This window comes from Cryptomeria japonica, chromosome 3 (genome assembly GCF_030272615.1).
Source record: "Cryptomeria japonica chromosome 3, Sugi_1.0, whole genome shotgun sequence".
Lineage (NCBI taxonomy): Eukaryota > Viridiplantae > Streptophyta > Pinopsida > Cupressales > Cupressaceae > Cryptomeria > Cryptomeria japonica.
The window spans coordinates 645,519,904-645,530,218 of record NC_081407.1 but is presented as its reverse complement, the minus strand read 5'-3'; positions in this window follow the sequence as shown (position 1 = coordinate 645,530,218).

The following is a 10,315-nucleotide window of genomic DNA, read 5'->3' as shown; positions in this document are numbered from 1 at the left end:
GGCTTAACCTTATGATTGTAGCTGCATTGTTCCTTGACTGAATGATGTGTAGCTCGAGTGACTGTCTTCCTTGATAAAGGAACTAAGATAGAATTACTAGCGTGTGGACTACATTTGCCTATATGTGTGTCACCTAAAGAAGTTTGGGCATCCCTGATAACAAAGTCCCTCGAGGAAGTTCCATTAAAGGTCCATGATGTATCGTCAGAAGGGAAAGGATGTGTGGAACGAGTGGATGAGTGATAAAGGCTTATGATTGCGAAAAGAAGTGAAAGTAGGATAACATGCTGGAGACTTAGGATCAACAAGTATTCTTTTTTACTTGAAATTTTAGAACTTTTGTCCTTAGTTATTTTGATATTAGGGGAGATCGACTCTTGTTCCTTTTTTTTCATAGGATTTTTATCCTTGACCTTGATTTTTGCAAAGTCCAATAGCTTTTGATTTTAATTTGGACTAAAGGACCTTTCTTTATTATTGACTTTTAGATTTTTCTTTTCAAATCTTGATTTTTGATCCCCAATTAGTAAGGGCTTTTGTGATTCTTGTTGATCCAAGTCTGAGAGGAGAGTGAAAATGGAATGAACAGATGAAATGGTAAAACTATGTGAGTTCTCAAGAGGGCTAGTGATACACTCAATAGTTTCTTCACTGGAACCACTCTTAGGACTATTGATATCAAGAGATGGTTGCACCACTAGAGGAGATTTGCATTCAGACTTAGTAGTCACAACACTAGATGGTTCACACCCAATTCCTTGCAAATTGTTTATAGATTGTTCCTATCGATTGAATACCTTTGGAGATAGTGGGAGTTGATCAACATGGAATATATACTCACCACATCCCATGTCTTTAATCTTGAACTTTTCTTTGATCTCTGCTTGTTTTGATGTAGAAGCTTTCAAGGATTCTGGATCAACATATGTTGATGAAGGAACAACCTCTCGGTTGAATGGGATTGTTATTTCTGATCTAGGTCATAGATTGTTGCAATATATGAATGGGTTTGGATCAGCTTTGACGGTCACTTCAACTCCATTGTGTGGAAACTTGATAAACTAATGATATGATGGAACAACTCTCATTTCATGAATCCATGGATGTCCTAGCAATATGGTGTATGCGAGCTCTAGATCAAGGACTTGACAAACCATATCCTTTGTAGTTGGCCCTACTCTGAGAGATAAGGTGACTGTTCTCTTGGATGAACGCTCTTCGTCATCATATGCTTTTATGGTGATAGCATGTGTAGAATTCACAACTTTTTCAGAATATCCCAATTGCTTAAGAGTGTTCAATGTACAAATGTTCAGACCTGCTCCTCCATCTATCAGGACTCGTTTTACTCGATGTTTGTGTAGGAAAGCTTCAATGTGTAAAGGTGCATTATGTGGTTGGCTTACAAAGGCGTCGTCAACTTCGGTGAATGTAAGAGAATGTGGAACGGAAAGGTATCCCACCATGGCTTGAAACTAGTCCACGTTTAGATGAGTGGGTACAAAGGTTTCTCTTAGGAATTTGTCAAGTATGGCACTATGCGAAAGAGAGATACGTAACAGCTCTAGGATTGAGATAAGTGTGGGTGTCTTCCCTAACCGTTCTACTAGGTCGTACTCGGGTTTGGCCAATGAGGAAGCGGTGGTTTTGGCTAGAGCACCTTGTAGGGTGACTTTACCTCGACGAGTTGTGACATTACATTCGGAGGTAGATTCAGAATAAGGTCCAATGCCTTTTAGGACAACTTTGGCTCTTTGGGTAGAACTTTCAGGCGTTTTGTCCTTTATGATAATAGTAGAAACATAGTTGTCCATCGAAATGTGATTAACTGTAATGCCCCGCCAGGAAACCCCGAAGGGATAAAGCTAAAACGTACAAATGGAGTGCAATAATTTTTTTTTTAAAGTTACAAAACATCAAGATACAACAAGATATCAAATTTCAAATTACACAGCGGAAGACATCAACTAACACCTAAAGAGTTTCCCAACGTGATTGCTTAATTCCACAATTCAGTTAACTCACACTAATAAATCCAATAAGTTGATTATCTTATAACGAGATAATTCTTAAACAAGGATAATTTCTTTCAGAAGATGAAAATATATGGATTACAAGATAAGGTTCATCCATTAAGATCTATTCATATCTTACGTTCAATATTTTCCTTAAAGTATAAGTCATACATCTAATTTAACAACACACTTGAATTTTATCATAAGCTAATGAGATCTTCCCATGCATACTTAATTTCCTTAACAATAACTAAATGTATTCCATTATACTAAGCTACATTCATTCATGATCCAATTTATTGCATCTAAGAGAGGGCTGCATACATGCATTAAAAATTAATTTCATCTTATCCACTTATACATTCTATCAAAATGGCATTCATACAAGCTAACACTAAACATGAAACATAAGAATGAAAGCATCACATAACACCAAGATGATCTCGAAGTTCGCCCCTAAAGGGCTACATCTCCGGGTCTGCTCAACTGTAAGACCCCTCTGATAATTAATAAAGTTAAGAATACATGAGGTTCTCATTATTTACAATCCTGCCATCAAGGCGAAACATAACCAATATACAAACGACCACATCGGTCAATAAATACATAAACGATCCCTGAAAAGGAAAGGATCCATCTGAAACATAAACGGAGCAAATACAAAGGTCCATTGGAGCATTCGCAAACTAAGTCATCCCAACCCAAGGTATAGCATGGAAACTGGTACTCACAAGGGCAAAAACAATAGGACGAATCCACACACGTGCTCCTATCAGGACAATACAACAACACACTAGCGAACGTAGGGACAAGTGTCATCACACGACCTTGTATGGTTACCATGGCAGGTCTTCATAGGTTTCGGCCCCATACACTGGGTTACCCTGGCAACCTAATCCGAACCTCCGGCCCATCCAAGTCTCATGTGGACCCACACATCCTTTCATGAAGACAAGGATGATGGTTTGTCATTTCAAGCCTTCTCACAGCATGTCGAGTCTATGTTAGCACTCGTCCCATGTGTGAGGCACAATTATCTTACTTAGAGATTAACATTCTAATCTACTATTAGGTTATCACTTATTAGACTCACTTTCGATGGGTTACCCAGCAGCCACTTTGGGCACGACCCCCAATTGAAAGCCACTTTTTCATATGACACTAGACTAAACTCAGACGAACTCAAAAACCAAGGGACACACATGGTCAAGCAAACAGAGTTCAAAAAGGAGGGAACAAACCATTTGGTCAAACACGACTCAAATGAGGTACACTTACTGATGGTACTCTAACCAGAGACTTGACCAACTATGGTTAACCACGAATCATCATTCGACACCCACATAAAGGATATGATTAATACAACATCACAACAAATAACAATCAACTCGAGATCGAGGACAGAAACAGGTATCCAAATCAACCATACGACAAGGTCCAATCAAACAAAGCAAGGCTTGCCATTACTTAAGCAAAAGCGAATACAGAAATTAAACTCGCATAGGCAATAACCAGAGGATACAATCTTTTTTGAATCGATTTAAACATTAAATGTCGATCAAGTTTTCTAAATGATCTAAGTTAGATTGCACTTATCTAACTCATCTAAATACAAGTTGTTCTTGGTTTTTTAACTCTCTAAGGTTCATCTGCATCGACCATACATAAATATGCCATTATGAGTTCTTAAACCAATTTCACATAAATATAATTAAACAACCATTAACCAACTAAATATGATATTTAATCTTCAATTAAAACATCGTTGTCATATTGGTTTAAAAATAATTTTCTCCAAGTTCATCTATCCAGAACCAAGTTACACTTTTCTGATTAAGGAAATATACACATATAAGGAATCCAAGTAAAGGTAGTCCGTTCCAAATCTTAATAATTATTTCCTTATGCATATAGAAAATTACCAAAATTAAATATTAATTACTATATATTTATTAATCCGCAATTAATAAAATATATGCAATTGATAATAACAAAACAACAAATCAAGTTTCTAATTAGAAAATATGCATTAATAATAAAATACAATTTGACAATTAATTAAAGTATATTGCCACTATACAATTAATTAATTACAAATATCATAATTTTTTTTTTTAAATGTCATATTTAAACTTAATTAAGAAAACTTAATTAAAATTTACATTTAATAATATTGAAATATTATTATTTTATTTTTTTTGAATATAAAAAAAATATTAAAAAAAACATTTATTTATTATATTTTTATTTAACGAAAATAAAATAAAAATAAAAAAACATGGGGGGAAGGGTACCCACGTGGGGCCCCCCCTTGGTAGCTCACGCTGCCCCTTGGGGGAGCACTACTACCCAATGGGAGCACGCAGCACCCCATGGGGAGCGTTGTTTCCCCAAAGGGAGCACGCAGCACCCCTTGGGGAGCGTTGCTGCCCAAAGGGAGCACGCAACACCCCTTCCATGTGATGGGGAAACCCTGCCACGTGAGGGGGAGGGGGGGGTTCACACATTTTAATTTTTATTTTTATTATTTTATTTCTAAAATAAATTGTTGTGTCTATACACAGTTAAAAATAAATAAAGTCTCACAGAGATTTAAAACCAATTTCCAGTAACATATTTTATATATATATATATATATATATATATATATATTTTTAACAATAATTATTGTCAAAACACACAGTAATAAAAAAATACAGTCCCAGAGACTTTAAATATAATTTTTATTTTATTTCTAGAAAGCATGGGTTTCCAATATTTTCAAATACCCAGATTTAGGAAGGAAAGACTCTCCAAAACAACACCAAACTGGCAAAACAATAAGGATTAACATCCATTATTCAAACCCAGGCAGATTTATCTGATTAAAGTTTGAATTTGAAAGCATAAATTTGGAATCTAAACCAATTTTCATTGCAAACAGCCAATCTCAATTTTATTTTTGATTTAAAAAACAATCAGAGTAACCAAAAACTAAACTTAGAATGGAAACAACAAGAAGGGTTTGGATTAGAAATGAAATTGCATATGTTTCATTTTCCCCAAATAGATGGGAGTTTTCCATCTTCACACACAAATTTCTCAAAAAAATACAAAACAATTTCTTAAAAATAAGAAAAACAATGAAATTAACCAGAGGTCTACCTGGCTCAGCAATCCTGGCAAGATTGAAGAAGAACCCCATTCTCCATCTCAAGAAATTCCCTTTCTTCCCAAAACCCCCAAATTTTCCATCCAAGAATATTTTCCAAAAATATCAATCTCCCATATTTTTTCAAAAGTCTAGGTTAAATGAAAAAAGTTTGACCAAAAATTTTATTTTTGAATTTAAAATTTTTATTTAAAATAAATCACAAAAAACATTCTTTTAAACTATATCAATAAATTAAATTTGTTTTTCAATTTAAAATTGATTTTTCCAAATAACTGAATTTAACCTTTCTATTTCCAAAATGCCAAGAAGATAAAATTAATTCTATTTCATATAAATTTAAATCTTTCTTTTCATAAGCATAAACATAACAAATTTAACATTAAAATTAACTATTTAATTGAACTTGCTCCCAATTTAAATCGAGCAGATCAAATTAACGATAATCGTATAAAGAAACCCTGTTTAATTTAGTCCATTAATCTTGAATGCACAAACACATAATTAATCAAATTGAATACTAAAGACTAATTACTCAATTTAACCACACACACCAAACACGCGAACCAAGAACGCCAAATAAATAGACGACCCGCAAACCCAACCAAAGAGAATACCGACGACGACTGACGATACTCTCTTGAGTACGACTATGGTCAAACGAGGGTCTTACAACCACCTAATCCAACTCTAAGGATAAAAGAGGTACACTCAAACCTGCGAAACCAGGTGGAGACGAACCTCGCACCCATGCGACATTGTACCTGAAATCTCCTGCAACCAAGAGTCATACATGCATACATATATAAACTTAATGAAAGCGTTAGCCTGAGATAATAACACGAAATAGGAGAATTAATTAACTGGCATACAAATTGGTGCGAAAACCACATTAACAAATATGCACTGAAATCAAAACATCTGACTATAACATTATATTATGATAAACTAACCAAGGTCAAACCGAGATTAGAAATTGATTAGGGCAGAGGTACTACATTAACGGTTGAATCATAATCATAGGACACTTTGGTATAGTTAGCTTGTTCATCTGTGGCCTTGGCCTTTCCCTTGTCATGTTTAGGGAATGGTTCCTTAAACATCTCGTGTTCTTTATTAGATGCATGTCCTTCGATCTCAATGTCACCTCTATCAATAAGATCTTGTATAATGTTCTTCAAGCGATGGCAATTTCCTGTTTTATGTCCCTTGCTCTTGTGATATTTGTAGTACTCATTGTCATTCCACCAATTTGGTTTGACTTTTGGTTCATATGGAGGATTATCTAGAATTGTTATTAGCTTGTTTGCCACGAGCTTCCTAAAAGCTGACTCAAGTGGTTCTCCCAATGGGGTGTATTTTCTTCATGGTTTTGGAGTTCCTTGAGTATTTACTTGGTTGTTTATAGAAGAACTTGATCCTGAAAGAATGATTTTTGGTCTTACTGTGTTAGCATCAACAATTCCATCATTTACTGTGTTCTTGTTCCTGTTCCAAAATTGTGGCTTGTCATTTCCTTTAAAATCCTCTTTATTTTCTTTGAATATCTTGATGATTCCTTTCTCAATTAAGACCACCTTTGTTGCTAAGCCTTTCTCAATGACATCCTTGAAAGTGGACAAACAAGCTTTCCTCAAGTCATAACCAATTTCTCTATTGACATTCTGTGTAAACATCTCTACCATTTGTTTTTGTGTAATTTTGCAAGAGCATCTGCTGGCTAAATTCCTCCATCTTTGTAAGAATGATGAAAATGACTCTCCATCTTTCTGTTTGGTATTGCACAAAGTGACAACTGATATATCTATCTCTATGCTATATGAGAAATGTTGGATAAATGCTTATGCTAAGTCGCCCCATGACTTGATACCAGGCGGAAGTTGGGAGAACCATTCAATAACTTTTTCACCTAAGCTTTGCAGTAACAATTTCATCAAGTATGTTTCTTCCGCTGCTACCTCAATGTAAGCTGTGAAAAATTGTCTTATATGTGCCCTAGGATCCCCTTTGCCTCTGTACTTTTCAAACTTTGGTGTTACGAAGTGTGGAGGAAATGGAGGCATTGTAATGTTTCTTACAAATGGATAGGGACATATATCTCTCTTTGTGTAAGCTGGTTTTGGTGTATTGATGTCCTCCATCTTCTTTTGTAAGTCCTTTATCTGTTGTTCCAAATTGTTTTTGGGTGGAGACCGACTTCTTGGACCATATCCCATCCTTGAGCCACCGGGTGGAGGAGGAGGATACTGCATATATGGATGGTATTGATCGTAAACATGCTCGTATGGAGGAGGTCTATAATGATAATGCGTGTAGGGACCACTTGATATAGGGTCATAAGGCATATCATGAGATTTCTCTTATGTATTGCCCCCAAATTTGACACGGGATTTTCTTGTGTCCAAATTTTGAGCATGTCTCTGAATGTCCAATTGCTTTTGAGGTTGGTCCTTAACATTCGTATGCGATTGAGTATATTTATCCGCATAAGATTTCCATAAAGGTCTGCGTAGACGGAGTTGTTCATGAGATGTTCTTTCGTGAGTATCATAAGCTTAACCATGTGTATTTGGGACCTTAGGTTTTTGAAACAAGAATGATGGTGACTCAGGCACAAAACGTGGTCCTCTACTACCTCCACTATTAGGTCTTCTTTGATCCATGTTGAGTTGACTTTCTTGAGTAGGTCAATTTTCCACAATTCGGGACGTGTCAAAATCATGAGGTACCTTAGATCCACTTTGTGCCATCACTTGTAGGAAATATTGTCCATCTCTTCTCATGATCTCTTCAACCAATCTATTAAAATGGGGATCCATGATAGTTTCTTCCACTTTTGCTGGGTGTATTGAAATGTTGTCAACATTGTCATTTTTGGCATCATTGTTGTTTGTATCATCCATGTTCTCAAAATTCTGAATGTTTCTATAGATGTCCATGTCAGGTAATGTGGTATGATCAGAATTGAGAAAGATATCATTGTCGTACTCATAGCCACTCATATTTGCATACTCTTGAGCCTCTTTAGCTTCCCTCCTATATTTCTGGGAACGAGTTTCAACCATGAACTAGGTCTTGACCAAGATGTGTGAGACTAGATGAAGATGGAAAAAGTATGGAAGACCAAGAGTTGGGTGGAATGTAAATGAATCTGAGGTGTACTTGCAATGTCCAAAGTGTAAGACCAAGTATGTATGTAATAAAATAGGTGTGACTTCCAAAGAGATGATAGATCTCTTGATGAGGTAATTTGACCTTGACTCCAAGTAAGACCAAATGAGACCCAAAGGTGATGGACCTTAATGAGGGATCACTTAGCAAAATGTTGTTGTATGTATTGTGTTAACGAAGCAAGATGAGGACAAGCAAGTGACCTTTTGACTCAAGTTTAGACAAATGTGAATGCAATGCAAGATGTAAAGAAATGATGAACTTTGTGAGACCCAAAAATAGACTGAATGCTAGACGAAAACTTGGAGAAATAACCTAGGAAGCTCAAGAATTCTGAAATTGATTGTTCTTGTTTGTTGGACTGCAAATTTTCCCAATACTGAACACAGGCGTGCCTGTATACTTCACAGATGTGTTTCCCCAACACAGACTTGACTAGATACTGCACAGACGCATTTATGAGGATCTTGTGAATACAGTTTGCTACGATGACACAAACACGTTTATAAAACTTGAGTGCAATTTTTCCAATTTGTGAAGTTGTTGTGACCAAATATGAATTTGTGACCGTTTTTTCGTGACAAGAGGACACAATGCTGATGAGGACTTTATGTTTGTAGGTGTTTAGACTCAAAATGACTCAAAAGAAAGTGTGTTGTTTGATGTAAAAATGTTTTGCATACACTTGAAGACACAAAAGACATAATGTTTCAATGTTTGATCTTGAATGTTTGAATGTTTAAAAGAAGACAAGCATAGTTCCTATGGTTGGCCAGGACAATAGTTGTTGATCCCACATGGGGTTTCCCCTGAGGATACGTTATTCAAAGAGGATACTTAGATGCTTGACACCACTGGCTCCACCCTCGACACTCACTTCTTTGGGGCAGCCAAGCACCAATCCCCACGAAAAAATCCCTATGGCAAACTTTGTATCTCTACTAAGAACTGTATGTGTGTGGGTCACTCCAGAGGTCTGACCTCCTGCCCCAACAACTAGAAGGATTTTGGCTTTCTAAAACAAAAAGGTGCTAGTAAGGGCATTCGCTCACGTGGCCATACATGTGACACTTTCATCTCTGTAAATACAAAAAGCTCCCAGCCGATAGGGGTTACGCCCTACTATTGATCAAATAAATTTGATCAAACGGGTTTATTGGGAGATAGTGTCGGTATGAACTAATCAACACACGTTACCCATGGCTTTCACCATGGATACCGTTATTTATAGTGGTTCGGAAGATGGGGGTTTACCTCGCTACCACTTGGGTTGTTCCCTCCTCACTAGTAGTCCTAGTGACCACACGGGGAGGCAGACCCTCTAAAGATTAAACACAAAGAGCCTATTGCTCAAGACACAAAACACTGGTTCAATTTCAGTGCACCAATTGAAGTGTTTGCTAAACTAAGAAGACAAAGCAAGCAATTTTAAAATCAAATCTTTGTCAAAGTTCCTGCACCAAGATTATTAGTAGTTTTGAAATAATACCTCTCCTGCAAACACACAAGTTAGGTAAATTTTAGATCCAAAAAACTTTTTGAAATAGGGGCCTTCGACAAGACGTTTTTTGATAGATTCAAAGATATGATTTTCCACAAGTTATTTTGCATCATAAAAAATAGACCACTTGTAAAATTTCAAGAAAATTCCAGAAATGTAAGAAAATCCAAAAAAATTGCTAATTTGCTTCAAAAATAAATTTTGTATGAAAAATCATAAAAAATTCATGGAAAATGTAAAATTGATCCAAAAAATCTGACTTTTTTACTAGAACCTCTTGATAGCCTTTCAAACTTTCATAAAAAGCTTGCTGCAAAAATTCCAAGCAGTTTGTGAGATATGATCAAAATAATGAAAAACCCTAATTTTTAAGGATCCATTTTTTTTATGAAATATTTTGCATCAAAATTAAAATCACAAAGAAAAAATCTTGTGAATAAATCTGAGCGATTTCCAAAATCGTAAAAAATCCGAAAA